Source organism: Falco naumanni, chromosome 1 (genome assembly GCF_017639655.2).
Source record: "Falco naumanni isolate bFalNau1 chromosome 1, bFalNau1.pat, whole genome shotgun sequence".
Taxonomy (NCBI): Eukaryota; Metazoa; Chordata; class Aves; order Falconiformes; family Falconidae; genus Falco; species Falco naumanni.
This window is the reverse complement of record NC_054054.1, coordinates 39,290,292-39,312,714: the sequence shown is the minus strand read 5'-3', so window position 1 is coordinate 39,312,714 and position 22,423 is coordinate 39,290,292. Positions and strand designations below refer to the sequence as shown.

General features: G+C 43.0%; 1 protein-coding gene across 6 annotated transcripts in view; it reads left to right on the top strand.

Moving 5' to 3' along the window:
* Positions 1-22,423, top strand: part of EXOC6B (exocyst complex component 6B) — a 311,968-nt gene that overhangs the window by 105,366 nt on the left and 184,179 nt on the right. The window lies entirely within an intron of this gene.

Genomic DNA, 22,423 nt, shown 5'->3' with positions numbered 1-22,423 from the left:
GTGCTTTGCTGCTCTGCAGCTTGTGCTTTCCGCGGGGTTCTGGAGCTGTAGCTCACTCTCACGTGAAGCAGCTTCTGGGAATGCAGAGATATGAAAGCTGCCATCCAACATCTACATCAGATTGCAATAATTTTTTATTCCTCCTCCTATTTCTCACTTCTGAAGTTGGGAACAAAAACAACTTCATATAAATTATGTTCCTAGAGGAGACTTAACTTCCTACTTTGCTATTTATAGATGGCTCTTTCTTCATGCATATGGATAGCAGCTTTATTTTCTCATCTTCAGTAGCTTCTGTTTGATCTCATGGGTGCTCCTTGTGCATCTTCAAGGAACATGGCTGAATAATTTATCCATTCAAGACTCTGAACAGAGAGTTTAAAATGATTTCTGGCGCACCTTAAACTCACGCATATATGATGCTTCAGAAGTTCAGCTGTGGGTCTATGTGAAAGACTAGTGCTACTTGGTTTTGTCATTGTCTTCAAAGGGTGTTAAAAACCAGAAAGCTGATCATGGAAGGGTAAGAATAATCCCAGTCATGTTGGAGCCAACTGGGATTGTTGATTTTTGACCTTAAGGCATGCTTCTCTGTGCTAGTTTGAGACCAGTTCAGAAATTCCTGTTATTCTCAGTTCATTTCACCCTGGTATCCGCTGGTACAGCTTGAGATTTTGTCAGACCTTGTTTTCCCAGCTAATTGAACAAAACCCAACCAAATTTGGGTTGCATCTTCACAGCTGTAGTGCCGTAGGCTGAGTGACCTCACTACCAAATGCCAGCTCAGAAAAGCAGCAGAGTCATTCAGGGCTTAGCTTGGTCCAGAAGATGCCGTGGGGAGGGAGCATAGTATTTGTTGGCTTTGAACAGAAGTATTCGTTTTGGGTGCCTCTTGTCCTGCTTGTGATTAATTAAATGGTGTTTTGGTATTTGTGTACAAGAAGGAGTCGGGATGTCCAGAGGGAAACTCTTCTGCAGTGAATGAAGCTCCAGCCCTTATTTACCTGATATTTACTCTTTGCTGCTTCTGTCCCAGAGTAAATCAGCTGTGTTCTTGCCATAGGCAGAGTGCCTGTGCACCATACTTGAGGCGAGATGAACTCAAAACTCTGATGTTGCAGAAGAAATAACCTTCTTCTGGGGCCAGGGGAAGGAATTGGTCTCGTTGGCCATTTGATCTTTTTGCTGACATCTAGAAGCAGCACGGGACAGTTTGGACCCCTTCCTAGAGCGTAGCTACGTGTCCAGCCAGAGGGTTGAGCCTGCAGTACCCCATTAGTGTGTTCAAGAAGGTCTGTGAAATGCTTCCCTACCAACAACTGTTATTATCACCTCTCAGGCATTAAAACTTCCCCATGCTTCTTGGTTGTACACAGGCTGAACTCTTGCAGGAGGGATTGGTTTGCTTGCCGTGTTAGGAGAGGACTTCTGATGATTGCTGCGTTAATGTGGAGGTGGTTTTATGATCGGAAGCTTTCATGGATGATGATGATGATGATTATTATTTTTTAAGGAAGAGAGATTGTTCTGTTAGCATTTGTAGCATCAGCTTTCAGAGTGTTTGTGGGAAATGGTCTTTCCTTTGTTAAAATGCCATCAGAATCTGGTCCTTGGCAGCACTGACAGGCTCAGGGTGAGGAAGCTGCACCTCCGGTTCCATCCGGTACAGCCCTGCATCTTCATCTGTTCAACCTGTGTGCACAACTGATCGCAAATTGCCCCAAGTACGGTTGATAACTTTTTCTGGCAGAAGCCTTTTCTATATCTTAAAGTTTTCTGGGAAATGCTTGCCCTGGAGGATCTTGCTTTGGACTTCTGCGTTTAAGGAAAGATTCTGTGTTGGACAGTAACACAGTGGAAAAGCTTGACATTTTATTTCTTCAGGTAAGGTCCTGGAGGGAGAAAGCTGTTCTTGTGTACATCAGAAGTGATGCTGAGTGATCTGGTTTCTTTCCTTAAGAGAATTCCCTAGTTGTGTGGTGTGGTTGGTTGTTACGGCTTTATCTTCTGTGTGTCTAATACGAGCACTACTTGGGAGAAGTAGATTTAGTGTAATTCAAAGGGAGCTGTGGTAGTTCTTCCCCTGTCAGTGATGTATGGCTTTGATTTGGTCTTCAGGCTGCCAGCACGATGAGGTGACAATGCTCTGACTTTGTTAACAAAGGCTGTGTTCTTGGGGACGGGAGCTGTGCTTTGCTGAGGAGCCCCTGTGCGGGGAGATCTTAGGTGGGCCTGAAGTGTGTTCTTCTAAAATGGTTCTCTGTGAGCTCATTTGCTTCGGTAATTTTTTAAATTTTCCTAGCTCCTTCAAGATAGAGTGCGTCTCTGAGAAGGGGAATAAAAAGTTGAATGATTTGATCTGAATTTGAAACATTTTGCAGAGCCTAATTAAACTCACGATTATTTTGTAAAAACCCTGTCCCAGGCCTTCAAACAACTTAAATACCAGCTTCGCTTGAGAGCCGTGCCTAATCACCCCTTGAAAGAAGCAGGGAGCAATGGGTGTTGAAAGGCAATGGCTCAAGCTTGGCGAGGGAACCCAGCAACCACAAGTGTTGAAATTTGCACGGAACACGAGGGAGGGCTTTGATCAAAACACAGCCCAAATTTCCACAGCGTGGGACTCTACCAAGAGCACTAAGCTAGCAACAGTGAAAGAAGGTTTTGGAGAGACTTCAGAGGTTACAACGGCAGTGTCACAGCCTGTAATCTCAATAGAAAACTGGCTTGATGTAATTAACAACATAGCAATGTAATCCATGTCAGAACAGTCCCTTCCCTCTCCTCCTGAGAACCTCTGGGCTCTTCGGGTCCTTCAAACTGGGTCATGTGTTGAACACAGAAGAGGAAGAGGTTGAGATGCGGCTGGGGGAATGTGGAAAGGATTTGGCCTGAGCTTTCCAGATGGAAGATCTTGATATACGCCTCATATTCTCTCTGAAGGATGGTGTGGAAGTAGAGCTGCAGAACTTAAAGGAAAATAAATACCATTTTACATGCCTGGCACTTTTTTGAGTCAGTCTTAGGACACTGATGCAAATTTGTTGCAATTTTGTTAGAGCTGAAAAAGCAAGTAACAAAGTGTTTTGTAGCTGCAGCGGTGGCTGATTTGGCTAATTGGTAGTTAGTTTTAGGTATGTAAACTTGATGGTCCTGTCTTGATTATATTTTGTCAGGCTCTTTAGTTCAGGTACTTTGTGTACTTAGGTACTTCAGTTACTTTAAGGTACTTAGTTAAGGCTTTTTGAGGAGTATTTGACGCTCGGCCCCATTAGGTAATCTGCAGCAAGATTTCTGAACTGCCAGCAAGCCTTTCTGGACTCTCAGACCCATTGTTCTGCTGTTACCTTTTTAGTTAATGCATATAAAGTTTAGGTGGACTGTAAGTAGGATTAGCAGCAGATGAACATTAGAAAAAATGAGGGGTGGCTAAAGAAATATGTGTTTATTCCTGAGGGTGGGCCAGGGCATGTGAAGGTGGGAAGCAGCTGGGATTGGGCCACCCCATGGGGAGCGATGGCTGCTGCACTGAAGCCAAGGGTGAAGGTAGCTGAAGGAGGACACCTGTGGGCTGAGCATCTTCTAGATGTGACTGCAACGCTTGGCTGCAAACAGGGACAGTTCTTCTGGATTGCCTTGAGCAGAGCTTTGGGTGAATGTTCTCCTGGTGGCTCTGTGCAGCTGTGTGACTATGAAATGCCTTTGTAGCCTCAGCTGAAAAATATTTGTGTGCCAGTGAACTTTGCTGGCTTAGATGTAAGTGAAGTGGGTGTCTGGGATAGTGACTCTAGCACCAAATGCTTTGCTTGAGTAGGTGCTGGGGTGGTTCTCCCTCCCTCAGTGTTTTAATTGTTTTAAGAGTGGAAAAAAGTCATGTTTATAGTTGGCCTTTGAATTTCTGAAACATATTCAGTTTTTTAGACTCAAAAATGCTGAAGTTTAGACAGATTTGGGTCGAGCGGTCACGCTGTGCCCACTGATTCAAGGGAAGCATATACTGTGCAATCAGTACATTACCCACGTGAGCTTTCTATGCAGCTGCAGAGAGGAACATTTAATTAATACTGAAACAATTATCTTGACAAGTAAGTCAAACTCAGAACAGTAATATTTTCCCAGTTACTGTGTGGTAGCCAGATGGTCATGCAGACTGTTATTAAGGGCTTGGCTTGCCACTCTTGAGGTTACTGGCAGGTAATCAGTATATTTTTCCCATTTGTAGGCTTAGATTTCAGTATTCTGGGAATTAGGCCCACAGGGATGTCCAGTAGATGTTTCAGTGTGAATGGAAGCCTTTTTTGTATTCTTGCTAGGAAATATTTCTCACTGTTGCCAAATACCAGGATGCAAATAGGAGTATATGTGCTACAGGGTCTGTTTGGCAACAGATGGAAAGCTAAACCATGCAGGAAGCTTTCCAGAACTTAGACTCTCACGATTTGATAAAACATGCTGTGTTGGTAACCTCATTGCTGTCTCCCAGTACTGCTGCTGCTTTTGGTCGCCTCCCTGCCGTGCACAAGCCTACCAGGCTGGTGGATGTTGATGGTGATGATCTGCATTGGGTTCAGTACATGGGTTTGGTGTGCCAAGGCTCTGTGCTGTCCAAAACCAGAAGTAATGAGCTGCAAATGGTGAATGAGGTCTTGTCCTGCCAACATCCCTCATCCTGTGCATACATTACAGCTTACATATTAAGTTTCTTTTCTTTCTGTTCGGGAGCGTTGACTCTTGCTGGGGGGGTGCTCACGTGGACGTAATGAAGAGTTACTGTCTGGGTCTGTAGTGTTGCATCCGTGAGGGCAGAAACTGCTGGTGGAGCAAATCTGCAGGGGCTGTTGCAAATGGGGAGGCTGAAGGAAGCTACTCCAGCAGTGACCAGAGGTAGCGCGGTGTTTGTGGATGTGAGTGCAGTGGAAGGAGTGAGAATTAGCAGTGGTTATCAGCAAGAGCTGGATGCAAAATCTGATGGGAGAAGAAGCAGTGAAAGAATGGAATGGAATCTGGTCCCTGGTGTGGCCAGGAAGGTCCAAACAACTGAGATCCAAAGTTCAGTACCATTTTATGGGAGAAGGACTGGAGAAGGGGCAGTGGGGCAGAGGGGGAGGCTGTGTTCCCTGTGCTGCTGGCTGTGTGGGACCTTTGTTCAAGCCTTGGTGGAACCAGAATGCACTTCCTCCATGTCAAACTTTTTGACTGTTTGCCTCAATAGGTTGAACTGCTATTCCTGTGTAGTGGGAAAAAGAAATTCAGACTTGCCCCTGATGTGTGGAGCACTGTGTATCAGTAGGGAGTGTGGTTTCTTCTCCAAGAGCATGCTGTGTAGGGGATGAGGAGCAGGAGGGAGCTGCTATGTGCTCAGATGTGTGACAGCTACCAGCATCCTGTGGCAGCTTAGCAGCAGCACTGGTCCATCCCTGTGTCCTGCCTGTGCTTGGTGCCCTTTCAGCAGACTTAGCTCTGTTTTCAGCCTTTCCTGCTTGATGATGTGACACCGCGAGGAAAACGTGGTTCTTTTTTTTTCCTAAGTGTCTCCACCCTTAACCTGTGTTAACGCCACAGCCCTGGGGTCTGTGTTTGGCCTGGCTGCATGCAGAACCCTTCAGCTACAACCAGGACACAGTGGGAGCTGGAGGTGCCGTGAACACCTCTGACCCACCCACAAGCTCCAGAGTGAACTTTCTCATGAGACAGGTTCCTGACGCAGGTAGGCCCACTAGTGTGTCTGTCCTGGATGGTGGATCTGGTTTAAATAAAAGCAGTGGAAGATACTCAGTGTTCGGTTTAGCTTGCAAAATGAGAGCAAAGTGCGGGTTTTTTTTAGTTTTCCCCCTTTGCTTTTTGCTCCTTTCCTCTTCCTCCTCCTTTCCCCCTTTCCTGAAGTCAGATTTTAATGAATGACTTCAACAAGGGTCAAAATTGAAGTATTAAGGAGGTGCCCTTTAATATTTCGAAGTATTTTTCCATTTGTTAGAATAACCCCAGAGTTTTAGAAAGGGTGTGTGTATAGATTTAGAGTAGTCTAATTTCTGCATGGTAAAAACTAGTGCTGACTGTAGGATAGAAATGCTTGACTGGAGCACTGCAAAGCCTGCTGTTGGGAGCAGCCCCTCTAAAGCAGCCTTTTGAGGGCAGGGGAAGAGCTTCTGTTGGCAGGATTCAACCTCCGGCACATGTATCTTGGCCAGGCTTTGAAATCGGGATCCCGTTAGCTGAGTGCATGGATTAAACCACAGTCGCTGCTTGGGAAAGCTTTGTTAATCCATGAAAAACTGCATTTGAATAAAATGCCTGATTTATTTCTCTTGCTTGACCCATTGCTATCTTTAAGGGATGTGTGTTTCTGAATATAGGCACTGTTGAGGAGTGTTTAAATGGAAGCACTGAGAATTTTTTTTACCAGCAAATCTTAGTAATTGCTTTGTCCATATCAGATGCACTCTCCATTTTCCCAGTGATAAAACTGGGCAGACTTGGAGCTGAGTCTTAGAGTGACTCTGTCTTTGGTCTACAGCTTTGAGGTAAATCAGGTGATGTAAAACTGATGAAGACATGCAGATGCAGTGCTTAGGGACATGGTTTAGTGGTGGGCTTGGCAGTGCTGGGTTAACAGTTGGACTCATGATCTTAAAGGTCTTTTCTAACTTCAATGATTCAATGATTTTTAAGGTTGCATATGTGTCACTAGAGGATCAGTGCTATGTGAGCTTCTATTGAAGCCCTTAAAGCATAAACTGATAACTTGGGGGTCCCCAGCTACAGTTGTACGGGATATTTTTAATGACTCTGTATCTTCAGGAGACCTCTCATGCTCATAAACATTTCTTCCTTGCTGCAGGTGCTCTGGACATCTTCTTTCTGGGACTTCTGGGTTTTTTAATCATTAACTCTAATTTTTATTATTATTAGATCCTATTAATCCTTGGCAGGATAGGTTAGTGTGTGAGGCCACCTTCTAGACAAATTTGCTATCTGTAGAAGTGGCTGTCTGACACGTTCCAGTAGGTGAGTTTAGGAGTCTGAAATGACACAGTCACTTCACGCATTTGTTATGGCTGTAAGCAGGCTGATCACAATACCAGGTACTGTGTTGGTTATTATCAAATATTTTTCTCCCCTTGCATCCATGTACGTATTCTAGGATGGCTGGACAACTACCAAATGAGACCTGTTCTGGTATCTCAGGACCATAATCTTTGTGGAAGTCTTAGGAGGTTCAGAGACTAGATGATAGGAAATCAAATGAAATCGCCACAGGTTATTTTTTGGTTGAGTGGCAAAAATGGCATCTGGCAGAGCAGCCTCTGGTGTAGCTTGTGAAAGAAGCAGAGGCAGCTTTATCGGCTACGGGTCAGTTATTTTGTTCTGCATTTGATGTATGTTTTGTGGTTAGCTTTTTTTTTTTTTTTTGGTCTTACTTCCCTCTCTCCCCCTTTAATTTGTGCTTTAAATCAAAGATCCTAATGGTTGTGGTTGTAGAGTTTGGGGAAGTAAGTAAAATAAAGCTAGATATGCCACATAAAGGAGCCTTCTGTGTTTCCTGTGAGAGCTGGGCTGAGTGGTTACAAGCCATCCATCTCATCTTGGTTGATTCTCTCCAGAGAAAACCTGTGCCTTGAAATTTCTCAGATGAAAATGAGGGAGATGTGTGATTATGGCCTCTTGACTTCCATAGCACACTGCAAGGGTAGGGTTGTGTGAGTTAAATGATTTTTACACAGTCATTTTCTCTAGCGATAATCGGGATGTTTGCTTGTTAAAGGGTCAAAGCAATCACTGCACTCATTTCACTCCTGCTTTGCTTCATTCATGTCATATACCTGTAAGTAAGTACTTGGAGGTGAAGGGCAACCTTATCTTTGGCTACTGGGTTTGTGAAGCAACAGGTGGTTCTGCCTCCTTGTCTAACTGTTGCTTCACCAGTGCCATTATCTATTAATAAGTGTTTAAAAAGATGTGAAATACCTCCATGATGACCTGAAATGAACACAAGGTTTGGAATAAAAGAAGAATATTTGCTGTCTGGGCTGTTAATATTGGATGTTTATTATCTGAATAGGTTTTGTTAGGATTGGGTACCACTAATGCTACAGCTAATAATGTGAGCATGACATCTGTGTGATGGACAGAAGTTGACTTTGTCCCTGCATTTACCAATTGCCATGACTAGTGCAGTATTTGCAATAGTTGTGTATTAATTAATGCAGCAGTGAGTGATCTCTATGATATGCAAATGTCAGATGACACCTACTATTGCTACCACGAATGAGGAGAAAGGAATAATAACCTATCTACAAAGTGAACTTCCATTAAGGAAGGACCGTAAGATCCATAAAGGACCTGGGAACAAAAGCATTTAGGAGCTGAAGGCAGCAATGCTTGAAGAGAAGTGGTGTGTTACCAAGAAGTCGGTGTGAGGAGGAAATGAGCAGCACCTTTGCTCGCTGCCATCTTCTATGGAGCAGTTTGGAGCAGACTCCTTCAGCATCCCACATAACTGCACCTCGGATGTGAGTTTTATATTGGCAGAGCCAGAGCTGGCTGAGTGAAAGGCACAGAACTGGACCAAACAGCACTTGGGGGGAGACCTAAAGAAGGTAATTAGGAACTGCTATTTAAAACCAAATCAAAATACAGGCAGAGAGGTGCTAGAGTTGTGATACTCCAAATAGTTGAAGGTAAAAACAGCACTGTTGGAATTAGGTGGTGTTTGTTCTACCATTTCCTTGCAGTTGGCTGTATCAGGCAATGGATCAGAAGAGAAACTTTTAAGGAAAGTTGTGTTTTCCCTTGTTCAAGGGTTTTTAGATATACTTTTAACTTCCACACATTTTTCTGTTATTTCTTTGACGAAAATGATTTACTAAAAGGTTGCCCAGACCTTGCTAACTGGCATTATTTCACTAAAGGCACCAAACACTTGAAACTCAATGTATTTAATGTCCCAGTATCTAAATGTGCCTGTGTAGCTTCGATCCCTTGACTTTAACATTGGTTTTAAGTAAATGGGATAGGACATTTGAGACTGTAGTAACCACTACTGACAATATACTCTTCTCTGCATTCAGAGGGAGGCACCAAGGTGTTTTATGTGACCCAGAAATCCAAGAATTTGTGTCTTGGCTGCTAAAGACTTGTCGATGTGTTCTGGGTAAAGCATGACATGATGCTTATTAGTGTAGTTTATGTCTTCCTAAATTACCGTCTGAATATTTGCTTTTTGACTGGCAGAATTTGTGGTGTAGTGAGGGTAGGATGCCAGTGGGGGCAAGAAACAGCCTGGGGAAATGCAAAACTTCAAAACCGTAGAAGGTAACGATTGCTCACTTCAGGTTCAGAATTTTTTTTCTACATCTGATATAAAAGATGGTAATAATGTCATCTGTATAAACCCTGTCTTAGGTTGCCAGGCGTTAGAGGTGCCCCTCTGAGATCCTGAAAACCAGGCTAAAATGAAAACTCATCCATTTGTTCTTGAATAGGCTTCCAGCTCCTGAAGACCTGGAGTGGCTCAGATGTCCCTGGTGCTAGGTCAGACTCCTCTTGCTGTGGGTCGCGGTGAAAGACTTGCTTTGTTTCTGTATAATCACTGTGTTTGCAGCCCTCGGACAAAGTGGTGCAGGTTTCCAGGGTAAGGTTTTGTACTTCAGTGGGTTTGTTGCAAGGGCTTCTTTCATCTTTACAGAGAGGTAAGCATGCTCCGCAGAGTCCCCTGCTTTATGTACACTGTTTAACGTTGTTCCTAAAGGTTTTATTTATTGGCTGTGAGGTTGAAGCTACTGATGTCGGTATAGCCTGGTGAGCGAGGAATGAGGGTAATTACCAGGAAACTTATTATGTGGCCTTCAGCAAAACTGCTCACCCTTCTTGGCTGGTTGTGCTGCAGATCTCAGAAGGGGACCTTGTTCCCATCATGGCTGAAAGAGAGAAATTGCCAAGTAAGCATTTTCCCATACGGAGGGCTGAGAACTGGTGTGTGCTGAAGGGGTTGGTGTGTGGTAGCTGCCTTAACTGGACATGACTCAGAGGCCCTTCTGAACCTCTAGTCTGTTGGGTTTTTTCTTCTAGTAAACCATAATAAATAATTATGTGTTTTGTTCAGCACATGGCACAGTGTGCCCTTATTGCTCCATATGACAGCTGAAAATATTTGACCAAAAAAGTGATGTTTGGCTGTGGAGGGCTTTTTCAACTTTAGAAACATAATTTCCACACCCCTGTGTGTCTACAATGTCTCTCAGCTTGCAAACTTCGCACAATCTGTGCAATTCTTAGAATCACAGAAGGGTTTAGGTTGGAAGGGACCTTAGAGTTCTACCCCCCTGCCACAGGCAGGGACACCTTCCACCAGCCTAGGTTGCTCGAAGCCCCGTCCAGCCTGGCCTGGGACACTGCCAGGGATGGGGCATCCACAGCTGCTCTGGGCAGCCTGTGCCAGCGCCTCGCCAGCCTCACAGGGAAGGATTTCTTCCTAATAGCTGATCTAAATCTACCCTCTTTCAGTTTAAAGCCGTTCCCCTTGTCCTGTCACTACATGCCCTTGTAAAAAGCTCCTCTCCAGCTTTTCTGGAGGCCCCTTTAGGTACCGGGAAGTGCTCTAAGGTCTCCCCACAGCCTTCTCTTCATCCTGCCTTGCATGTCTGCTGTGGTTCCTCTAACACCTTTGCAGGTGTGGAGGATGCCTTCAGCCTCCTCTTGCGGCTGCCTTGGTGGTAGTGATGTTTCTTCTCTCAGGGTCTGGAATTATAGTTCGGTTGTCCTGTGGGTGGTGGACTGGGGTCCTGTATGTCCATGAACCCCACCAGCAAAGAGAGGAGATATGGCAATTTTTTTCAAGGCGCTGGATGTGGTGTTGGGATAAATCACTGATACTTGGCATATTTAGTGTCTTAAAAGAGCACCAAGAATGTAAACACCTGATCTGACTGTAGAGTCTGTTTCACATTACCCCTTAAAAGAACACAGACAAAGTTCTTGATTTATTAATTGCATGTCATTAATTGCAATTGCAAATCAGAAGTCTAGTCTGGAAGGTTCTTCTTGTGTCCTCTGGGGTTACTTTGTTTTGTTGGAATTTTGTAGGCTTCTTTTTCATACCCTGTTAGCATGTGGCCACCTTTTCTCTCTCTTCCATTTCACTGTGTTTGGGAGGATTTGTATGTGGTATTTGCTGCTAGGAAGTTTTCCCAAGATGCAGCCTGAGAGCTGCTGGTCTGAGAGCGACATTCAGCACTCCAGCTCTCCCTTAAGGCATCCTCAAAAGAGCCCCAGCCCAAAACCCAACAACCCCAAGACTCAGACTTCATCTGAAATATGTTCCTGCACAGTTGTGATGAGAAATTATGGTCTACTTGATTTCTAGACATTTGTTTTACTCTCACAACCAATTTTAGACTGGGTTAGGAATTCTTCATTTTGTCTAACAGGTTTACTTCTTCCCCTTCTCCTTTATTTTTTTTTTTTAGTTTTTTTAAAAAAAAAATAGGTGATGACTTGTAAGTTTGCCACTTACTACTAAAAATGGTCGTAGAAAAATAATCCCCTTGCCATCTTAGGAGGAGTAATATAAGAGAATGTAGAAATAAGATTGAATAAAAACTTTGAAGGCCATCCAGGACACAAAGAAGGCTTAATTTCTTTGAAGATGTGGAAAATTACAGTTCAGTTGGAAACCTCAGTAGAAACCAATTGGAAAGTATTGTTTATCAGAAGTGCTGAACAAATGTGAACTTCAAGTCAGGTCGCTGAATGCTGGGTGGTAGCTCCCGAAAAGCACACACTTTTTAGTATAATGGACACATTATGGACACACACACATTAGTAGTATAATGGACTCTCAGGCTTTGCTTTAGCCTAGTTTTGGTGGGGGCTGTGTTTGTATCATGCAAATTTGTGGGAATGCGGATGTGGCTGGTGATGTGTGAAGTGTATTCTCAACACATGCCTGGGAAAAATCATCCAGACTCTACATGTAGCAGAGGTGCACAGTTCAGTGAGGTCTCCTCAGAAAGAAGGCAGGTCAGCAGGGAAAAAAAACCAAACTGATTTCTTGTTCACCTGGTGGGTTCTTCCCACCAGATTTTGAGCTGTCTGAAAACTGTGAGCACTTTTTCAAAGGTTATCGATTGGTGCAATTATATTTTATGGTTAATCTTCTCTTTAACGATGAGTACAGTCTTGTTCAATTCCCATAGTCATGTTGACCTGCAGCCTCTTGAGGCGAAGATCTTTACATGTGTTTCCTTCTGTTGGGTTTAGGCTTGGTGTTGTTTGTTCCTGCTGCCTCTCCTGTATAATTGTACAGGATTTCTTAGTTCATGTTCAGCTCATTTTCACTTTATTAAATGGTTAGTTATGGCTAATCTGCTGCTCATTTTATCGTGATAAAGAAAGAACTGGAAGAGTCTTCCTCCTGCAGAGCAGTAGTCTTTCTGTAATCACATGGGGTGGATTTTAAGCCCTTCTGGTTATGTCTGGCTCTTAAATGTCTTGCTCTTTATCAGTGAATCTGTTTTCAACCAGCCATGATTATCCCAGCAGCTTTGAAGAATGTGGCGGGTAAGTTGATGTGAACTGCTAAAGGACATGGTGGGCTGGTTTTACAGATACGCTGAGGAGGGGGTGGAAGTTAAAAGGTTCTAAGAGAAATGTTACTGAGGGTATGTTGGAGATACCTTTGGGTACATAGGGTGTCTGGGTAGGATGGAGTAAAAAAAAGATAATCTTTGATGTGAAATCAGTTTCAGTGGACCTTAGGATGTCCTAAAGGAATGAGCTTTCTTATGGCCAAAATACAGGAACCGAGGGACCTACTTTTTTTCTCTGACAAATGAAAGTAGAGGACAACACCTCTGCTTGGAGTGTTATCTTCTAAATAAAATTTTAAATTAATTTTTTGACCTGTCCTCCCCAGTTGCTGCACTTTGCAGGATGTAGAGCAGTACAGTTCAGGCAAAAATTGCAAACGAGCTGAGTCATGAGCCATACTTAATGTCCTCATGGTGAGCATTAGTCTTATTTCACCTGCAAAACATCACCATGCAGCACAGTATTTGGCTTCGTTGAGCCATTAGGGTTTTGTACAGGGGTTGTCCTAATACTGCTAGAGTTATTCATGGTTTTGTTTTACAAAGATGTGACAGTTTGAACCTTCATCAAGGTTAGGAAAGAGGATTTACAATATAAGGCTGGAGGAATTCAATATCTTTGATACATCACAGAAGAGGTTTGCGACCCCTGCTTCTCTGGATGTCTGTAAGAAAATACTGATAGTAGCTACTGTGTTAATATAAGTAGCCAGAAGTCTGATAAGATGCAATGGCAAAGGTCAAAGCTGGCTAAAGGCATGGGCATGGAGGTAACGAGCTACTGGAACAATCCATGAAGATTTGTGGTGGACATTGCATCATCCCTGGGAAACCTTTAACATCAGAATGACTTGTATTTTCTAAAAGCCTTATGTTCCAGTTCAACCACAACTACTGACCTTGAAATAGGTATTAATTAGCAGATGACTCCTTGTCTGTGTTGTTCAAGATGTCAGACTACCTGACTACTGTGATCTCTTAAAACTTTATGCCTATAGGAATAATAGATTCACACTTCATGTTTTTCTTCTTGTGGCAGAGACCAAATAAAAAAAAGAAGTTTGAAGAAAAAGTAAGTTGAGCACAGCTCCGCTAGCCAAGGATTTTGGTGTTCTGATTTTGACTCTGATAATGCTTATTGTGTGGCCTTGGGGAAGTTTTTAATCCATGTGTGCCTCAGTTGGCCAATTTGTCCAATCCTGATAATTTCATTCACCTAATAAGATGATGTTTTTTTAACATGCTTTTAATGTAAATGTGGAATAATTATAAGCTTTTTATGGCTATTTTGTTTATGACAGAGGCAAATAGTTGTATTTGGAGTAGATGCCCATTTTCCAGACCTACTTCATTTAACTCCTGGGAGATGTTTTGACTCTTCAAAAGAGGATTTTTCTTGACTTGGGGCCACTGCTGTGGTACTCTGTCCTGCCAAGTTCAATGTTCTTCTGGATAGAATAAAATGTGTTTATGGATTTTGATGAAACTTCAATTCTTGGATTGTTAAATTTGCTGTGTTACGGGAAAATGAATCAAGTTCTGACTCACAGAGGAGGACTGACCTTGGGGGGAGAGGGCAGCGTTGTACACACCGCAGTCTGTCTTACTAGGAACGTATTTCTTTGGTTGTCTCTGGCATATACATCTTCTTGTTGAATTAATTGCCATTGCTGGATATCAGGTGTTACCATTAAGGCTGAGACATGGTCTTGGTGCTCCTCTCTGAATTTCACTCTTATATTACTGTAATATATGTACACCACCCCCACCCCCCCTCCTCGAACCAACCCATTCCAGGCTTAAGGGTTGTCTGCTGGCCCTCAGTCTGGACCGAGGTGTTTGGGCAGCTTAAAGGACAATGGTTTTTCTGTAGAAAAAACTCACTTTAAGCAAGAAGATTGCCACTTACTTTTAAGTGTTCACAAAATCCGAAAGGTTCAACAGAACAAACCCGGACAGTGCACAGTGTCCTCTCCAGATATATTTACTAAAGGTAGCAAAACAACTGAAGGGTGCAATGCTGTTGATTTTCTCATCACACAGGCTTTGAAAATCTGGCATTTCTGCAGTGCTAGTTGAATGTTTTTAAGTGTTTCCTGACACAACTCTTAAATCTCTTCCATGCTCCTTCTCCCTTTGGGTCCACGTACCGTGTTTGTCCCAGTTGGGTGGCCCGTGCTTTTGTGTAATTTGTAGACAGGTGCAAGGGGACCTCCATGGTCCTTGTAGAGCAGGGTAACTCATTTTGTCCCTTTGAACTCTTCAGCTGTTGTAGCTCCGCACTGGCCACTTCCCCAGGCACTGGGATTGTAGGCTGCTCTCGTCTCTTGTGACTGCAGCTCCTACAGCTGTCACTGCTCTCTTGGGTCCCAGGCTGATACTTCACCTTTCTATCCCCTCCTGACTTCAGTCTTTCCTGAATGTGTCCCCTGACTGGTCCTTCCAGGTGTACCATTTGTTGATTTAATTTCCCTTAAATTCCCTTGAAGTTTTTTGCCTTCAGTTGTGTCAGTACCTTGGTTTAGTGGGGTTGGCAGGTTTCTGTGCTGTTTGCTTCTGCTCTTCATGAATTTTTCTTGCCTGTCTGCTCTGTCGGTCTTCTCTTAGTTGTTGTTTCTCCTTTTTTTTTTTTTTAATGTTTGTTCCCTTCATTTCCTATAAAGGATTGCAGATACAGTCAGTGGAAAGTAATTGCCAAGATATTCTTCAGTCTTCTGCTCTCTCCAAATATTAAGGTACTTTGCACTTGATGTGTCTATTCACTTAATTGCTCTGGTAATAACATGGAGCTAATTTCTAGTCTGCTTTTGCTTTCTTTGAAGTACTCGGATTGATTTTGTGGCACTAAACTGTAAACCCAAGTACCCTGGCTGAGTATTTACAGTTCACTAACCTTTGCTGCGGTAGAAGAAATCAGTCAAGTTCTGCTTCCCTATGGAAAACGTCCAAATTTTCTAGTGTGGTCATCTGCTGAGGTATGGAACCGGAGAAGTTCTTGAATTTGGACATGAACACTAAACCAAGTATATTAGGAGAAGTCATGACAATATTTCCATACTTGCACATCTAAATTGTACTGTGTACTGAAATAAAACCAGCTTGCTGTCCCACCTGCCGTTTCAGTGCATAGCAATGCAAGACCAGTGTTTTATGTGTCTGTGATATGGAAACATGATTTAGGCTCAAGACAGGAAAGCTCAATTTTAAAATGCCAGCCTAGTCTTTTTAACTTTACTACATATTTGGCAATTTGTGCAAGATGTGAAATAATTGTACTGCAGTCTTACATACAGGACTAGTTAACCAACACTTCTAGCCCTATGTCCTAGGAAAATTTTGCACCTACCTCTAGCTCTAACCAAGGATAGCGATGGCATTTCAAGAAAAGTCACATCAAAAAGCTTCTAAACTCAGCTTCTAGTAATAAGACTCAATGCCATTACTCTAAGACTAAAGATAGCAACAGCATTACTAATCGAGAGCTTTTCAGGCTCATTTTGGGGGATAGAAAACATGAGCTACCCTGAGCTTTTTCTTCACAAGTTTTTCTTCTATTATTTTTAAAAGAACCATTTCATGGTATTGTGCATATGTTCAGGGAAGACTTGAGTCACCATCCCTGGAGGTATTTAAAAGATGTGTAGCTGTGGTGCTTAGGGACATGGTTCATCGGTGGCCTTGGCAGTGCTGGGTTAATGGTAGGACTTGATCTTAAAGGTCTTTTCCAGCCAAAATGATTCTATGATGACCTCCCTTGGCAGTGCAGAATAAGGTACCATTGAACAATTTTTTTCCGGTTCCATATTTCCACAGGAGAAAAAGAAATAACCCTTCCTTTTGCTAGAGGAACAATCCACTGGACTGTTTTGCCCTTAATGTCCTTAAAAAATAGAAATCACTGATAAACTCAACCAGTCATTGATTTCTTCATGTATCCTCTGGCTTCCCGTATCAGCTATTTACATATCCTAACACCAGATTTTTTTGTTTGTCAGCTTGAGCTTTTTTCCTTTATTCCATTTGTCGTGTTCCCTTTTTCTGTTTTTTATAGCCTCTTTAACTTCCGTCTGAGCCAGGTTGCCTTTTAACTAGCGTGGCCGCCTTTTTCAGTTGTGGGATTGTGGGTTTTGGAGCATCTAGTTAAAATGTTCTTAAACAATTTTCAATTAGTCTTCATATTTTTCTGATTACGTTCTTTTTCCCAACTGAGTTGGCTTATAATTGTTTTCAGCTTGATGAAACTCGCCCTTTTTAAAAGCATGTGTGTGTATATATATATGTATGTATGCATATGTTTGTGTACTGTTGGCACTGCTATTTTATTCCTAATTTAGACATTTTTTGAGTGCATATAGAATTGTGATCAAGTCATGGTGACTTGCATTTTAGCTATCAAAAGAGTGGGTTAAAACATGGCTAAAACTCTGGTTAAAAACTCTTTCTTCTTCCAAATGGGCACTAGCACAGGGGAGACTGATTCAGGGGTTTATCGGCATTTAGCAGATGGTACTTCTGTAGTGAGGGGGCATAATCTCCATCCCTTTGATGTCCGAACAACCTCAGCTCCTGCTGAACTTGCCGTGTGGTGTGTAATGTCCCAAAGGTTAGTGCCATGTTAGCTCAAGAGTGATTTAAAAAGACAGATGCTGCTTCCACACTGGCTTCAGAAGTGCTGTGGTCCACATCAGAGCTGTGTGCATGGGTTTCCAGGTGACACAGGAGAAAATGGTGTTGCCTCATGCTCTGCAAAGCTGGTGGGGGGGCCCTGCCTGTCGTGGGAAGGTGGAAGCTTTACATGAATGAACTGGAAAAGTGGAGAAAAGCCCAAGTTGCTGTGGGAAGATCAAGGCAATGTAACTGCAGCCTGGTCCCTGTCTAATTAGGGTCACCTGGAGATCTTTCCTGTAACCTTCACAGCAGTATGAAACCAAACTGGGGTAACATTTGTGGTGGAGCAAGCAGGAGAGGGTTACGATGGCAGAGGTGAGACAAGGAAACCAAATGGGAGAACCAACATGCAGCAGCCACCCATGGGAGAAGGACCTGAACCTCTCTTTCATCTGCACAGCCCCAGTGAGATGTCCTGTGCCAGGAGCCGCTGAGATGTCCTGCACTGGGCCAGCATCTCTCCCTGGAGCTGTGCACTACAGATAACTCCTTGGCTGGATCAAGCCTACAGCATTGGGGATGCATTTGGAAGCTCCGATGGGAGGGACCATCCTAGATTACCCCCCAGCTGACCTTGTCCTTGAGCTGGATGGAAATGATCAGTGCTGCAAATGTAAATGATCAGCAGTTGGGCTCCATCTGCAGCTGGTTAATTACCCGTTCACACAATATGTTGTTAGGGGTCATCTGGTTCCAGTTTCACCATAAACAGAAGTAAATGTTGAGAACATACTTTTCTACATCCAGTTTCACTTGTTGTGGATACTTGAAATAGTTTGTAACCCACATCTTTTGGTTTCTGAGGAGGGCTTTTGGCCAGAGCACCCTGCGACCATTTGAGACTTTTTTTTTTTTCTTTAAAAAGTGCCCTGGAGGTTGCATTGTAGGGACTTTCCTTATGCGAAACATAAAAGTGCTGTTTTTTTTTAAAAGTATAACCATATTTTTCATTAAAATCAGTTGGAGTCCCAATAAACAATTGACTCCAAAAATTTTCCAAATGTTTGCTGCAATGCTGTTTCTATTTTTAATTATTTTTTAAAAAAGTGTTTTTCTTAAAAACACAGCTTGGCTTATAATTTAAAGAAGCGATCTAGTAAATCAGAAAAAATGCCCATGTATATAGCTCTTTATTGCAATATAATTAAAACCGACTGTACGTTTGAATGTAAGAATACTTCTGTAGCAATGTCCGATGATTTCTGCCATTTGACTTATCGTGGGAACTTTGTTTTTTGTTAGCAGCTCTTCTCAAAGACTCTTCCAGAGTGTTTATACATTTGTTCTATATAAATCGAGAGCTGCGTGCATGTAGAGATGTTGAGACCTCTGCAAAGTACCTGTGAGGAACAGAATGCCTGGTTCCTAGGGAGTTTATGCCGACCCGCATCAGTCTTGGGTGCTGTGATTTTTAGACCTTATTCAGAGTTTTATTGTTTTCTTGTTACCTGGTACAAGACGTATTTGCTGATTTATCTACACACACACCCACACCCCCCCCAAAGAACAACAAACCCAAGTTTTGCATCAAAAGCTGTCATATCTGCTTTATAAAAAAACAAGTAAAAATGTCTTTGTAAAACATTTAAAGTTAATTTTTTTTTTTTATTGCAAGCTGGAGATTGAACTGTATCGTAAGATATTCTGGCACTGCTGCCATAAAATGTCAAGTCTCCGATGAAAATACTCCTTTCTAGAAAGAACCAGGTGCTGGGAGAAAACCGTGGTGATGGGGAACCTGCCCCTGCTGCAAAGAAATATGGGGTGAGAGGAGGAAATTTGGAATCTACCCATCTCTGTTCTTTGACCTTCTCCACTGGTCATTGCTGCATCTGCTCAGCTCAGGGTCTGAGCCAGGAAAACTGTTCCAGCCGATCTAACCACTGGGGCAGGCAGGTTGGACTGGTAGATGTCCAACTTTTTTGCCAGATGCATGGAATGTAGAGGTTGAATAAGAGGACGTGCTTGATGGAGATCTGTCAAAGATTGCAGCTGAGCTTGTGGATTTGTTGATTTTTCTTATCTATGAACACTGACAACCTTTGTAAAGCTGCTGGCTAATAGCGGTTGTGCCTCTGGGTGTGAAGCTGCTGTCACAGGCGTTTCACATTGTTCAAATCATCCTGCACAACAAAGCGAACAGTTGCTGTGCTTCTGGATTTTGGCTCGGCAAAGTGGAGTGTGCCCAAGCCCAAGGAATTTGTGGAGCTGGTGCCCAGCGTTGGAGTTGCATTGACGTTTTCACCATAGAAAATTGCTCTCTTGCTTCTTACCTCCAAAGGGAAGGAAAGAGGGGAAAGTGAATTTGCTGTAGTGTCCGTGTTGCTCGAAGCCTCTTGTGCTTTTATGAATGATCCAAGTCATGAGTGCTGATGGGATAAATCCACATAACGATTTTGGTTTTCATCTGTTCCAGGATCATTTCTGTTATGGGACTTGTTTGAAAGCGATATAAAATGTCTGTTTTTCATGGGTCTCTTGGACATTGAGCTGTAGCATGCAGCAGATGCAATGTGTGTAGATCAGGCTGTGAAATTTCTACTTAATGGTAACATGTTTTCGTGTTTCTTGAGGGACATGAATTGCAAAGCTGGATTCTTGGCCTGAGTCCTCAGCTGGATATGATGTATTTCAAGTTGGATTTAGGTGTCCTTGCTTAAGAATGATGGCTGTAATCTACTTAGTAAGTATCTGTAATTATCAACAAATACTTATTACTCTGTGAATGGGTGAGAGTCCAGTGTAATCAATTTCGGTTTTCTGCTGAGGACCAAACACTCTTTGTTACAGGAAGTTCCTTGGGTTGATTCAAATACACTATGCAGAACTTGCTGTACCTCTTAGTGTCCCATCTTGCTAGTGGCCAGTGGGTCTGTAGGAATTTCAGTGGTCTTCCTGGAGTCTTCTGACCTCCTGAGCTAGGTAGAGGATCTTTGCTATTGAAGTGCCACCTGTACCCATTGCTAAGATGCCTCTGCCTGTATGTAAGTGTGTGGTCAGGATTTTGCCCTTATCCTCTCTGTTAAAAAGACAGTTGATTTTCTGGGGTGATCCCGCTAAGCAGTGTTATCTTCCTCCCAGCTTTGTAAATCCTAGGCACTGAGAATTTTCACTAGACCTCCCACAAGGATGGCTGTCGTGTCAGAGCCACTGAAATGGCTTTCTTGGTGGGTCTATTCAGAAGATGAATGGTTTTCTGAAGTTTGTGTGAGCAGTAGTTCGGTGACTTCTTAGACTCTGCACTGCTTTAGCTTCTTTCCCTTTCCTTTTATTGTTTTTCTTCTAAAGCCTTTACAGTGGGCAATCTTGACAAAACAAGGAATGAAATCTCTGCCGAAAGCCCTACAGAAGAGCAGAGATCCATTTTGCTGAAAGGGCTTGGGAGGAACCTGAGTTGGCTTTTATGTTCAGATTGGTATCTCTTTCAACACATCTTCGTTGCTTGTTGCCAAGTTCTTAATCGTGTTTTGCTGAAGGAGGCTAAACAATTTTGTAACAACATAGTGATGCTCAGTATCCGTTTAACATTTTTGGTGTTGACTTCTGTAGAGGATAAGCATCCGGCAAGAGAACTAGGATTTGTCATTGTTTTGTGAAAAAGGGCAGTTGCATTGTTTGAGTACCAAAGGGTTCCCATTGGACTTTAAGCCTCCAGGGATAAATGTAAATTTATATTGGCTTTGAAGATAGACATAGCCCAGAAGTCCCTTTTAAATCAGAAGATGGAAAGATTGTTTTATCTTCGGTAACTCTTCCCAGAAGACCTACAAAGTTAGCACGTGAGCCACAGCTTGTCCGTATTTAGGGTTTGAGGTTGAGCTGAAGAGTCAAATCTCAAAACATGGGTACTAGGATCCTTTAGCTGGTAGGACTGGTCATTTTGACTGGCAGTTGCCAACTTTTCTGGAGAGAGGGAGGGTTGAAAAGTGTTTTATATTGCTATTGAGAAGGCATATTGGTCCCAGATATGATGGCTTCAGCACTGTGGGAAAACAGGCTTTCTTTATGTCAGAAGCAAATTGTAGAGGATTGCTTCACTGGTCATCCCATGAAGGGTTGGCTTGGGTCATGGGAATGGTTTTAGTCATGGGCCAGATATAATTCTCCCTGCCACATTCCTTCTCCTGCTTCAAGATCTGTTCTTAATACAGACCTACAGGAGTTGTTTACCAAAGTCTGTCACAGTTTATGTTCAACAGAGGATGCTGCCCTGTAAAGTCCTAATATCCCATCAAACTTGTATCCCTGTTTGCCCACAGTTAGGCAAATATCAGTGCTGAAATTTCCCTCTAAAGAGGATCAGGTCATGTTGACTATTGTATCCTCATAAATAAGTACTTTTTCTGAATATTCACAAAGCCATCTTCTGCGGAGCATGGTACTCCAGTATCTACTCAGACATTAAGTTTGTTCCATCTTTGCGTTGGAACTCCTGAAGTCCTGGGATAAATGGATGGTGTTTGGCCATTCCTCCTGAAGGAGACTGCTGTTATGTAGGGCATGTGGATGAGTCCCCATGGCTCTCTTTCTTCTGGCATTCACCCACCTGTTGAGCTGCTGCTTTACTCAGCATTGCTTAGGTCTTTCCCAATTATTTAAGCTTTCATGGCAAATCTCCCTTGTCACATTCACAGATCTTGCATTGCTTCCTCAGCTTGGCTTGTCTGTCCCTGCTGATGAAGACCCTTGTCTTGTCTGTCTTTGTAGAAAGCAGTGCTTACGGCTAGTGGTCTATTTATCTTCCTGAACTACAGCTACCGTTCCTGGCTTTCTCTGAAATCTTCTAGACCCAGCCTGTTGATGGGCGATGTGTGGGTTCACTTAGAACCACTTAAAATTTCCATTTGTTCGCAGCATCTCTCTCTCGAAGTTGTGCAGTACGCTGTCTTAGACCAGGCAGTAGCCCTGGTCAGTGAAACGTGCTTTAAATTGGGCTGTTGCCGTTAGCCTTGATGAGAGTTTATTGATAACTTCCCACAGTAGCGCCTCATAAGTGTGAGGGCTCTCATTTTTCCTTCTGTTTCACATTTAGCACGCTGGAATAGAAATTTCCTCCCCAATTAGGAGAGCAGCCAACTTCCTTTTTGCACGTTGCATTGCAGCATCTCTCGAGGTTATTTTTAAAACCTTTTACTTTGGCTCTCAGCTGGCAGGAGGTGATTGCTGAC